Source organism: Penaeus japonicus, unplaced genomic scaffold (genome assembly GCF_977035675.1).
Source record: "Penaeus japonicus unplaced genomic scaffold, GWHDUDI00000001_assembly GWHDUDI00000042, whole genome shotgun sequence".
NCBI classification, from domain to species: Eukaryota; Metazoa; Arthropoda; class Malacostraca; order Decapoda; family Penaeidae; genus Penaeus; species Penaeus japonicus.
In genome coordinates, this window is record NW_028234444.1 from 16,912,700 (window position 1) to 16,927,699 (window position 15,000).

Sequence of the window (15,000 nt, forward strand, 5' to 3'; positions counted from 1 at the left end):
GGAAGAGGAAGGAGAAGGAGGAAGGAGAAGGAGGAGGGAGGAGGAAGAGGAAGAGGAAGAGGAGGAGGAGGAAAAGGAGGAGGAAATGGAAAAGGAGAAGAAAGAAAAGGAGGAGGAAATGGAAAAGGAGAAGAACAATAAAACAAAATTAAAAAGATGATAAAGAAGAAAATTAATGATGATGATGACAATAATAACAACAATAAAGATAACAATAATAGAATAAAAATCATTGAAAAAAAAAAAAAACTACGGTATCCCCATTTGGTACCCATCGACATGGGCACTATCACCACCAATGAGATTTGTCATGGGTTGGTATCATTTAATTTCAAGAAAGAAAAGAGGTACTGCTAAGCATGGATATTGCAGCTATAATTGAGTGCTTGTGTGGACATTCCCTTACGCAACAGGCAGAGCATTCTTTTCAAAAATACCTTACAGTCAGAAAACCAGTCGTAGCCAAATTATGTGAGCGGGTGCGAGTGAGAGAGAGTAAGAGACAGAGACAGAGACAGTGATAGACAGACAGACAGACAGAATAATATGCATCTCTCTTTTAAAACATGTGAGCAAAATGTATGCCTAAGGACTTAGGACATGTGAGCAACATCTATATACACAAAACAGAAAAACTGATGAATCTGCCATAAGACTTCAAGGACACCAACATTCCTCACAAGACAACGCAAATTTCCCAAAACAAAAAAGCTACAACTTTTTTGCACTAAGTGACAAGTGTTAATAAATGCAAATGAATAAATAAAGACATGAGACAAAGTAAACAAATTGATACTGCATCTTAAAGAGTAAACAGAAAAAAAATGGAAAAAGAAGGCTCTATGTTTTAAAAACATCAAACAAGTACATTTCACACCCAATTTCCTATTTGTCTATCAATCAACCTGCAATCTATAGAAGGCTTACTCCTTCTAATGTAAAACCTTTCTTTCATAAAAATTACTTCACTTCTCAAAATATCACAATTTTTTTTTAACTCAGATAGGACAGCAAGTTCAAGACTTCTTTGCACTGCAGACAGGAGTAATGCAGTTTTTTGTCTACTTTAACAATGAATTATTTGAGCTCAAATCATTCTAATATGAAAATGTAAAACATGGATAATTTGGACACTTTCTTCCGGAAGACTTTCGAATGTTTCATTAACCCGATACCGCCGGGCGCCGTCCACAGACGTCCTGGCATTGCAGCCATGCAAAGACGGAACAGTGCCGGCGGGAATAAGCAAAATGGGTTTCAACTCACTTACAAAACCTAGATGGCACCACTTTCTTCTAGCACCAGCAGGAGAGAGAGCCTTGAATGGCATCCACCTACGGTCTCTAGCAAGCACTATCTCTATAGAGGGATGGCACATCGCAAGTTGCTGACCTCTTGCTCGAAAGTACCGCAGATGAATGATGTGCAGGCAGAACGAGAGGAGGAAGGTGACTTACACCATGCCCAATGCCTACAATGTGCCCCTGTGCCAGTAGGGATGCCTTTTATTGTGGCACTCACTGTCAAAAGCATAAGTTTCCTTCCTCTTCCGTATCTCTTCATTTTGGATGGTTATAAGGTTCATGTTTGTTCGTGACAGCACAGAAATACGAAAAAATAAAGTTGCTTTTTGCCCCCCCTAAAACAGTAATACTTCTATCACATTGAGTATAAAGAAAAAAAATGAGTTGATATGGACCCTGAACTACAATTTTAGTCAAACGCAGAATTGATGGAGCATGTGATATGACAGATATAAATTTCTAAAAACAGTAAAACACACAAAAAAACAAAACACAAAAATGTCTCTAGCTCTACAATGAGTGACGAAAAGGGAGTGGGAAAAATCAAATTATGTTGCAGAAGCTGCCTTGATCAGAAATAAAACTCATCCTGGAGCCTGTGTAAGCAAATCTATCCCCCGTCGGCAATGGGGGAGAACATTTATTGTCTTTTGCCCTTAAACGATTAGGAGAGAATTCAATGAAGTAAACTACAAAATGAAAACATATCCCAACACTTTTCTTTACTGGACACTACATACTACAAAAGGGCAGGATAAAATATTCACTGAACTCGACACAAATTGTTTACATTTATGTGAATAAGCGTAAACAGACAAAAACAGCTCAGGAGTCGCTTCACATCAACATCAAAATGAAATGAAAGGCATAACATACAAAAAAAAAAAGTCCTAAATTATTTTACATTATTCTTATCATGCTTTATCACTTATATCAAAAATAATATATAAGATTGACAATTTGTTAACATTTACTGGTTGAATCAAATAGCAAAATAACTAAGATAATCATTCACCAAATTTATGTTTTAAACTTGTATATACACGCATCACTTAAGAGCTCCTCTATATTCCAACCCTCGCAATAATTCTTTTAAAAATGCAGGCCCTTTCTCTGCTGGACAGCCATTTCTGGGTCCGTACCCTCTTCTTAGGCTCCTTTCCTCCTCTCAAACTGAAGCAAGAATCACAGCTGTAGCAACAAAAAGGACAGCTTCGATATCCACCATATATTTTGTTGTGTATAGACTCTGATGTCCACAATGAATCATGAGAGGTCCACAACACATGACAAGAATTGTGTGTAGATTCTAGGATATGTTGGACACTTTATCTTTACATGATAACTCCTTTGGCTAGGATTAAACAGTATGGACGTGAGGTCAATGACATGGGTATCAGGGTCACTGGGTCAATGACCTCATGACCCTGATATAAATATATAAATACTGGATTAAATCCATATCATAATAAGAGTCATTAGGTCATTTATTTCCTTCATCAATAAATATGCTGCCAACCACAAATGGTGAACAAGGTCAAAACCTCTCAATGACCTTGAGATACTAGGTCATATGTAAGGCCAAGGCTAGTCAACCCATTCATGCCAGGTGACCTTCCATCACGTCATACCAGCATTTCGCTTACACTAGGTAACATCCTATCATGTCTGATCTTTCTCAACAAAATGCATGTTTTAGATGGTTACGTATGTGCATAATCATAGGAATTCTATTTGTATAGACACAATTTCATTCACTTGTGAAAATAATGTAAACAAATACAAAAACCTCCTTTATCACCCCCTTGAAACAGGCAGGTGAAAAGCACTCAGAAGCGCAGCATGGTATCATGCCTGGAGAGGTCTCTCGCTTAAATCACGCTTGTTATCTAGCCAGTGGGAGTGGCATTACGCAAATATAAGCCCCTGGCGTGAATGGGTCAAAGATCAAAGTTACCAACCATAAATCACTTCCCATCACACAGAATCACACCCATCAATCATGCGAAAGGTCAAAATATAAACTCGTCATAAGTCATCAGATTACTCCCACACTTTAATTTTTCTTTTTTTAATAAAAAAATAAAAAATAAAAAACAAAATAACTAAATCACCAATAAAAGAACTCTCATTCCATGGCCACAACAGATAACAGTGAGATAGTTAGCACACAATAACAAAAGGTCATGTGAGATCAGACAGTCAATACAAATGGGCACATGAACAGATCATGATACTATGACCAACTAAAATTGTTTTTTGACTTCATAATGCCCAGACCTGGTTCATCAAATTGAAATCATGCAACATCATGAGGTCATGAAGCCTCTACAAAGGGAGATATTCATTACCAGGTTACTAGGTCTCAAATAGAACACAACTAGGTCACAGGGTCATGGCCATATCCTTTTTGTTTAGGTCACAAGGTTAAGGACTATATCTCATACTCTAGGTTTGGGGTCACTGCCATGTTAAAATATGGTCATGAAAGCACTTGCCACATGACATTCTTTGGACACTGTCATATAGTAAAACTAGGTCATAAGGTCACAGTCACCAAGTAGAATTAGGTCAGTGTCATAAAACAAAACTAGGTCAAGCGGTCAATGTGACATAACCAGAACAAGGTCACTGTCAAATAAAAAAATAAAAACTGGGTCACAAGGTCAATACCATATGACATAATTTGCTCATTGTCACAAAGTAGAATCTAGGGACTGTCATAAGCAGAATTTAATGTTTTTGGGCAAAACCTGGTCACTGGCATGGTAAAACTTGACTCTGGACATATAGCAAAACTGGATCATGATAAAATTTGGTCAACCATCTGGTACTTTACGGAAATGGGTCACTGTCATTCGACCTAATTAGGTCATGAGGTCACAGCCAAACAACAGCATTAGGTCACTGAAAATTAGGTCAATGAATTGCTTTCATGACACAATCACTTATAAAATGGCATTTTTGATTGTAAATTCAAGCAAGAAAAAATGTTTAGTGAAAAAATGATAAAATAACTATATAACTTATAAGTGTTCAATTTTGTACTGGTTTTCATCCATGGATAATTTGCCAGGATACCAAATCACCAAATGAACCATGCAATAGGACACTTTAATCTTTCAACGAACCAAGAAATTGAAGATAGAAGCATCATATCAATTACAATAAAATGCATCTCACCCCATTACTTTAATAAGAGTAATTATCTCTATTCTTCTCATCTTCATACGCATACTCAATCGTTTTCCTTTCATTCAACACACAAACTCATCTCCTCCTTACATCACCTTCCCATAGCCAAGATACGAACAATAATCAAAATAGATTCCCTAAAGCCTTCAAACTCGACTCGACGTCCAATATTCCTGCCACCACCCAAAAAAGCCCCCATTAAATTCCCTTAAAAGAGGATTCCAACAGAAGACGTACACACCCGGCTATAAATCATGAATACAAGAACCTTTCCCAAGCACTAGCCGTGCTTATCAGAGACACCTGTCACAGTGACACCTGACAAATATTTGCAGGTGTGTAATTCTAATCCATAGCCACACCACTTGCTATTTTTGACTTGGATTGAGATATATGACACAATAGTTTCAACATATTAGGTAAAGGATAAATTCAGAAAAATTGTAATGGTCTTTCAAAAAAATAATTATTATAATAGTAATAATAATGATAATAATAACAACAACACTATAACACCAACAGGTAAGCTAACTGAAGAATATCCTGGGACATAAATAACATTTAGCACACAATATCAATATTAATAACAACAAAGACAACCATGTCTCTGCATAAAAGACAACTTAAACACTGACCATATGAAAAAAACAAAGCTAAAGATTCTTTTTAAAAAGGAGGGAGAATAAATTCTTTAGAGTTTCTGTACTCGATGTGTATATGTAACTACATATAAGGAAGTACACCTAACTACTTGCCTATAAAAAAATAAAAATAAAGGTATCAATTGTCAAAACTGAAAGTAACTGTCCTAGCCTTTGCTAAACAGGTAGTTCATGACAACACCATCAATACTATTCACTACACAAAACATCCTTCCTTCCTAAACCTTTAGTTACAAAAGTATAATAAAATAAAGAAAACACTCCATTTCCATCTACACAGAAGCACAGACTTTTATGAGAGCAAAAAAAAAAAAAAAAAAAAAAAAAAAGGTATATACAAATAACTATATATATATATATATATATATATATATATATATATATATATATATATATATATATATATATATATATATATATAAATAAACATTGCAGATAAGGCAAAGAAATGTAAGGAATTATAGTTTGCCAAATCTATTACCATTAAAAAGTGTTTCATATGTGCAACATCATATCAAAAATCAACTCAGATCGCCTAATAAGCAAAACCTTGCCTACTTAACCAATTTAAATCTACAGACAAAACCAGTTTCATGGAATCCAAACACAAAGACAAAATTGTAGATCTACAAGTATTACATCAATTCCTTTTCAATACGGACCACCTGTTCAATAAAACAACATCAAACTAAATCCGATCTTGAATTTCCTCCCTTTACTTCACTACAACTAACAATCCACAACCAATACACACATCCCTGCTCTTGCTATGTCTTGCTGATAAATTCGCTAACGAGAAATATGCAAACTGCATATTGCACTGAATGAGTCTGCTGTACTTGGAAATGCATCAGTGTGCGTATGCAAAGCTAGTCCATGGGGCAACTAGCATAAATTCACAATTAAAAACTGATAACTCTTAAATAGAACAGTTTTTATTCGTGTCAGATAGCCAAATCAAGCAATCACCTACACAAATACTTGTGTCCTATCCTACAGGTCATGGTCTCCTTGGTACATGACATTCATACAATTTTTGCATGTAAAACATATATGAATTGAAAATACTGCACGTGGTATATACTGCCTATAATGAAAGTTACGATGTTTACAGATGCCCTCCACAAACAGATACAATGTCAACCTATGACTTATACTTCAATGTGCCCAAATCCATCCAGTGTTACTTCCAAATCCTCTCCGTACTGTGCTTTGCTTTCTAATCTACCTGCACTATTATTTCATGTAAATATTGTGATTGCTTTTTTCATTGATATAAGTATTCCAATAGATTCTCCCAACATGGCATTTTTGCAAAAAGCAATTTAGCATGAACATGCATTTCCAAAGGGGTATGCACCAACATACATACACATATACAAGCACACATACAAATAAATATATAAATACATACATATACATTGTGCTTGTTGTGAGTGTGAGTGTGAGTGTGAGTGTGAGTGTGAGTGTGAGTGAGTGAGTGTGTGTGAGAGTGAGTGAGTGAGTGAGTGAGTGAGTGAGTGAGTGAGTGAGTGAGTGAGTGAGTGAGTGAGTGAGTGAGTGTGAGTGAGTGAGTGAGTGAGTGAGTGAGTGAGTGAGAGAGAGAGAGAGAGAGAGAGAGAGAGAGAGAGAGAGAGAGAGAGAGAGAGAGAGAGAGAGAGAGAGAGAGAGAGAGAGAGAGAATGTATATTAAACATATATATGTATCACATATGTATGCCATTATATATATATATATATATATATATATATATATATATAATACAACCTTCTTATTCGTAACATTCACAAATCTGATTATCCATAAGCCTGGCCTAATTAGATAGTATAATGCATGCAAACAAGAAATCAAAAGATACAATCTCTGGATCTCAAAAATATATATAGCATACATGACAGGCAGTGAGAGTCTTTGTAGAGCCATGTCATAGGATCACTTTCCTGACTCACGGCATTTTTCAATTAGAGAGCAAAGGTTTTTATGGTAATCAAGCCCCTCTTTCTCCATACTTTTGGTCTTCAAAGGCAGACAATGATAAATACCCAGGATATCAATGATATAAAACATATGCAATCAATATAAGCACTGCACTCTGAATGTGTTTCTGTTCTACATTATCATCATTTTCATGATTAAACCCCATATAATTAATTTTGGCAATAATATAATTAACATACCCTAGTATGAAAGATTACTATGGCATACACAGTGTTTAGGGAAAGGCCAACAAGCTTCTGCCTCTCATGCTCAGGCAGAATAAGCTTGTATTGGTTCCCGATTTGACCAGTTATTGCCAAAGACATCTACGAGCCATATATGCATAGTCATGAAAGGTGGGTCCCATCATTAATTCTTTTGTTCTTTTCATAACAGGGAATAACTTTTCCATTGTTAATCTAAGACAATTTCCATTGAAAAATGTTAAAAACTCGGGATTCTGTATTCTATTCATTTTCTGTACTATTTACCTTGTATTAAAATGTACCAAATAGATATTGTACCGAAAGATAGAAAATTGAGACAAGAAGAAATTGATACATGAAATATGAATATGAAACAAGTTAAATCGTGGGATATTATCATCAAATTAACATCAGAACACATCAACCAGCATTCATAAAAATGAAAATAAATTAACAAAAGAGAAAACTATTTCAGAAGGCCAAACAGAGGAAAAATATGATAAAGGAAACCAAATACATTTAAGAAACCCAAAGTCAAGGAAAATGTGAACCTTGTGTCAATAACAAACACACTGACGAATACTCAAATGCTTTCACAAAACTCTCCAAAGAGTATTCTAACTTGTCTAAGACACTGACATAGAAGTTTTAAATAGAAAAAGTTGAACCTTCCATAATAAATACAAACATCATTACATCATCCGTACTGAAAGCAGCTAAAATTAGACAACACTACTCCCCTGTCATTCCCTGACCAATCTTGAACAGCACCAGATTTGAGCAGCACAAATCAAAAAGCAGAAGACAGAGTATGACAATTCCCATCAGGAATATGTGTGCACCATTTAAAATGTTACTGAAATCACTCTTCTACACAATTACTCAACACGTACATGATCAGCACAAAGAAAGACCAACCATGCTGAAAATTCATACCAAAGACTGAACGTGATATCAATGCAGACAACGTGGCAGCAGACCCCTTTCCAAAACATATGATAAAACCTTTGCTAATTATTATTGTATCACTGTGGCTTGACGATATTCATTTGCAGGCAACAGACTTATCATAACAATAATCAAAAGGCTATGTAAGGAAGGAAAGAGAGGGTAAAAGGGAGAGAGGGAGGGAGGGAGGGAGGAGGAAAGGAGGAGGAGTGGAAGGAGAAACTAGACTAAAGAAAGTACAAGTGAAAAAAGAAAGAAAAATAATATGCAAATGCAATATCATTCAAGGCTTGACCAGATAAACAAGCTCGGAAAAATAAGTAAGGAAACTAATAGGGAGCTTACTCGCGTAATAGGGAGATCAATTTCATGGGAGACTTTAACGGGGTTAGCCCCTCGGAATTTTTACCACAAGCATCTCCTAGTTGTACGTGGCCCCTGGTGTAAACACAATTTGCGTGTCTCACTGCACCCAATCTTTCTATATGAGACTATAATATTTAGCATTAATCTTGCTGTGGATATGCTGATATGGCTATATATATATACATATATATATATATATATATTATAATATATATATATATATAAATATATAAATTATATTAATATATATATAATATATATTATATATATTATATTACATATATATATATATAATATATAATATATATTTATATATATATTATATATATATATATATATATATATATATATATATATATAATATATATATACATATATATTATTAATATATATAATATATATAAAATATATAATTTATATATTATATATATATATAAACATTTATATATACATTGTATATATGTTTATATACATATATATACCATATATATACATATATATATACATATATATTACATATATATATACATATATATATTATATATATATATATATATATATATATATATATAAATATATAAATAATATATATATATATATATATATACATATATATATAAATACATATATATACATATATATATATATCATATATATATTCATATATATATATATATATATATATATATATAATATATATATTATATATATATATATATATAATATATATATATACATATATATATATATATATATATACCATATATATATACTTATATAAAAATATATATACATATATGTATATATATATATATATATATAGATATATATATTTATGTATACACATATATACATAAACAAGTAATCAAAACACTCTTGAAATTTTCCAAAGATAAACCACAAGAAAAAAAATAAAAAAAACTATAAAAAAGTAACACACCCCCCATGGTATAAATTCAATTAAGAAGACATTAAATGCCAACTTAATTACATCCACTTAAAACATAATAGATCCCTCAGGTATCATTACACCTTCCAGTGGTGGTCCAAACACAAAAAATTATATAAATATATTCCTTTATCAAAATGATTAGTAAAAGCAAATACAACACACTTATTTCATGCTTTATCTTCCTATATTCTCATCTAACCAGTTTTCTTCATTCCTCCTTCCTCTTTCCTCTTCCTTTTCCCCATCCACTCCCTTCCATAATGGAGCACCAATATCAGTGTAATAATAATAACAATAATAATAATAATTAAAAAAAAATAATAATAATAATTAAAAAAAATAATAATAATAAAAAAATAATAATAATATCAAGAACAACAGAAATAGCATCTGCAACATAATAATACCAACAAGCATACAAGAAGAAGAAAGTTGCATCATATCACATCTAAATCAACAAACTAATGCAACATTTTCCTCATTCTGATAAACAACACATGTTATGTTTTGTGCAAGTGTTTTAAGGTGTATATTTTGTCTTGTACGTTTGTTTATTGTGTGTCTGCACTCAGGGAGTATGATTATGGGCAGTATGTGCAGGTGTGTGTGTTGAATTTGTGTATTGTGTTCAAGAATGTGTTCATATGCGTCTGTGTTGTGCGTCGTATTGTGATGCCTACACATGCATGTGTGTGTGCCTGTGTGTGTGTGCATTAGTGTATGTTGTGTGCATATATACATGTTGCATGCATATGAGTTGTGTGGTTGCTTGCATGCATAATGTGTGCATGTATGTGTGTGTCTGCATGTATATTTGTGTAATATGAGCATGGATGTATGTTTTTGTGTATGGATATGCATGTGTGTGCATTGTATACATGCATGTGTGTGTGCATTGTCTACATGCATGTGTGTGCATTGTCTACATGCATGTGTGTGCGTGTGTGTTGTATATATGCATGTGTGTGTGTGTGTTGCATACTTGCATGTGTATGTGTGGTTCCATACATGCATACATGTGTGTTTCATACATGCATGTGCATGTGTGTTCTATATATGCATGTGCATGTGTGTTCTATATATGCATTTACATGTGTGTTCTATACATGTATATGTGTGTGTTTTGTGTATGTGTGACCTGTGTGCATGTACCTGCGAGAGTCCTCTTAGTGCATGTGTGTGTGTGCCATGAGTGTAGAGTGTGTGTGTCTTGTGTGCATGTGTGAGCTTGAGTCCCCTTTGGGTCTGTGTGTATGTGTCCTTTGTGCATGTGCAATGACAATCACAAAATCTGAAGACCTCTCTACAACTACAGTATAGCTATGATGATCATAAACAATCAAAGACCATCACATGGAAAATGCTAAAAGTAAGGGAGCAAAATGTTTTACAAACAAGAAATGAAAAGGCACCTCTTTTTCAGGATTCTATTCAACAAGAAAATCAACTGATAACCTGCATAAGAAAAAAAAAAATGTACTTTTCTGCTCTTCCTTTTAACTCTTCTTTTCTTAGATCTAAACATATAAAACAAATATTTTCTTCCCTTCAAACAACTATGACAAGTCAACAAAGTAATGCAGTCATGCATACTCTAAGGCAAAGTTATTCATGACCTCAGGCATGCAGTCATTCACACTTAAAAGCAAACAGTCATTCATATTCTTGCTATCTGTATCACTTAAGATAAAACACACAGATCTAATCAAAGGTCTTGATAACACTACAAGTTGAAAGGAATTACTCAGGAAATATCTCTGACAAGGTCATATTATTATTCTGAATCATTATAAACAATAATAAAAACAAACTGGTACACCCAGACCTTCCTGTAAATATTGCACAGCCATTATCAATCACAAATGAACAAGCAAATTCACCACTAGCATAAAGCAGAGAGAAATGCAAAATCTCATTATAGTTATGCAAATAACCTGGTAAATAGAAGCTATAAAAAGCCACAGGAAACATTATCAAATTTCAACGCAGTCATACATGCACATCATAAATCAAATGGTTCCCCTTTTCCATTACTGTTCAGTATCCATCCTAGTTTACTTGCCACTGATAATTATCCAAACCTTGCCATCAGAAGAAACAAACTTTGATAATACTTACAAACAGAAAAGAGAGAAAAAAAAAAAAAATCAAGCACCCATTTTCACAAAAACAGATGAATGCAATCCCTGTTGAACAATAAAAACTCCACACTGAAAACACACAGCCAACAATACATGCACACAAGCGACTCCTATCAACAAGAGGGCGAGCCCGTGAAATGACTCCCCCCATTGCAACCCCTTCACACCACAACTGAGCCATACCAGCTGTGCAAATCCTGGCAGATAATTGATCAAGCACATTTTCTTTTTATAACTGTGGGATAAGGAAGGGGGTACCAAAAAAAAAATTAAAACAAACATAATGTACCATTGAACTCCACTCCACCCCTATGAAGGGAACACCTGGTAAAAGATCTAAACAAAGCCTTGAAACATTTAAGGAATCATTAGTCACTGTAATAATTAGTGCAGCATTATCCGGGAGCCTTACTAACTGCAACCAAAACTTGCATTTCATTAACAGACACACAATTCATGATCCTGTGCCTAAATATTTCCATATCTCCCTAACCAAACAGTCATAAAGAATTCAATGAGATATAGACAGGATTACCAATAGAATGCTAAACTTCCTATTTATACAGAATCAAGAAGCCAAATACTACCTAAAATTCCTGTTTTTGCTATTACTAATATGTACTATGACTAGCTTATATCTTTGCAAGGTAAACCAGATCTCTGCAGACAAGACTGACCATGAAATTCTAAATCTTGCACATCCAAGATAATACGGTTGTTGTGAATTTAATTACTTTGACTTACAGACATTTAGAAACTTATACTAGCACAACTAATAGAAAAAGGAATGCTACTTTGTCATCCTCTCCTTTTCTAATAAAACTAAATAGTATGCTTTACCTATGGTCAGTGACCTAACAGTGATATTGTTATTCACTATAATGATATTTTCTCGTAAATATCTACTAGCTTTAATGAGCATTATCCTTAAGGTATCTCTTCCTACATTCCCCTCTTCCTTAAAATAAAACATTAATTTCAAGTCAAAATAAGTGTTCTTTGTAGAGAAAGTACTGCAATAAAATAATTAAAGGTAAACAAATCTAGTCATTTCTTGCTGCAACTACAGTTCAGCTTCTATTCCACAGAGGTATAGGACTGTGAAATACGGAATATTGCAAAAGCATAAAAAACAAACCCAAGCACACAGACAAGCAAGAAAGCGCACACACACACACACACACACGCATTCACACACATCATAAACAAAACTGGCTATTTCCGCAACAGACATTATGCTCTTTTGCTAATACAATCTACAGAGAGCAATATAGGCATGATCCCTAATTCACTGAATGCAAAGAATCTGTATATGGCCTTTTAAGAATGTTTCCTAAATATTTGACACACATCCTGTACACAAGCTGTCCTATTTTACTCTCTCAACCAAAAATAAAAGCTTGAGCCTTTTTGCACACTATAATATGTAACCAATATAGTTATGAATATGGTTTTTATCTGTACTCCTTATCTACAACCTAATAAACTGATACGAGGACCTTAAACTTTACTTGGTTTATATTCAATAAGGGAATTTCATTTTAATTCTGTAAGGAACGTAAGTCCGACTCTGTCAGAAGACAAAATACCTGACTTTGCTCTAACCTACTCCATTATTCTACTAAGTTCTTATCCATCCTTAAAAAGGGAACTGCACACCCTCACATCAATGTCTACTGTGTTAGAATCTCCTTACAAAACTAGGTAACTGAAAATGGTGATAGCTGTTAATAATACCAAACAATTCCATACATACTCCTTCCTTTATCTCTTTCTTTTCCTTCTAAGAAGACTAACTACAAGCATAAAAATTGCTGATTTGATCCTTAATTATTTGATTCACACCTCACCTCGGCAAGATGTGGTCATAGATTTTTCCATATATAAAATCATTGGCCACCAAGGACTAGAAATTGCTATCACTCTCTGCAAGGTAGCATTAGCAGATGACTCAACACACCTTTCTGCTTAGTATATCGTGTGGCAAAATGTAAATACACCTGTACACAGGATCAAATCCAATCCACAAAATTATTAAGACATATAAGCACATTATCATTACAGAATTCCCTTGGTATGACATTCATGAGAACAGTGACATGGGCCATTCTATTACAGAAGAACTACCTAGATCTACTATTCTTAATGACAAAGCAATTCCACTAATATACGGCACTGACATAAATGTTCATAGGTTTCAACTGGATTTGCAACTTGTCAAGGCATGATGATATGGACAAATGATGCAACCAGCAACTGAATTACTTCCTTCACATGATAAGACTGACCTACACACTGACCTCATCCTTGAGGAATTCAAAAGGTAACCTTAGACTACTGATAAGCAATGTGAACCGCCAAATACCCCTCCTATTCTGTGATCTCCACCAATTCAAAAATTCCCATAAGCCACACACACCGTCTCTCAAATATTCAGACAGGTCTACCCCCCCGCACATAGAAACATCTAGAAGTTTCCCATTAGAGCAGATCGTGATGACACCACATAACACACATTAATCACACGGCATTCAGACGAGCAAACGGCACCTCAAGCTAGCGATCAAAAACAGGCTGACCAACTCCCCAAAACCACGACAAAAAGCACAGGCACTGACACTCGGAAAATCTATCCATAGTGAGAGTGAATAATCCTGTCAAAACAAGGGCATGGTGGTACCTAATTGTGAGTATTTCTAGGTATGACATTCAGTGCCCTACGCAGGTATGACACCCGAAGGTTTATTCCAGGGGCAAGGGACGCGTCAACCGGCACGAGTGACCCGCATGTCAGAGGGCAGAGCCAGGCCATGCCCCGTGACAGTACCAGCTACCCTGAATCACAGAACCACAGGGCACAATCGCCACAAACCCCTGGACTGGTTTGGGCCATGGCAGACAACCATACATGCAGGCCCAGTGCCCCTCCCCTGCCCACCCCTGGCCTGCCCCACCTTCAGGGTTCCCTCAGAGAGCCCCACCCAACCTGCCCACACATGCCCCTCCCAGCACATACCCAGGGCTCATGAGGCCTCCTCCCTCATGATTATTTCCCTCAATAACATAGAGAACATCCTTCCGTCCCTCTCTCCTTCGCACCTCCTCCACCCCCGCCCTCACCTGCCCGGGCGCCCGTGCCTCCGTGCCCGCCCGCCCGCCCGCCCGGCCCGCCCTCAGCCCTCCGAGGCGCCCTTGCATGCCCCGAAGGCCTCGCGCCCTCGGAGGCCGTGGCGGGGCGGGCGGCGTGG

At 35.3% G+C, this 15,000-nt stretch overlaps 1 protein-coding gene across 2 annotated transcripts in view; it reads right to left on the reverse strand.

Annotated features, from left to right (window-relative positions):
• Galphas (G protein alpha s subunit) overlaps positions 1 to 15,000 on the reverse strand; it is an 87,764-nt gene that overhangs the window by 72,046 nt on the left and 718 nt on the right. The window lies entirely within an intron of this gene.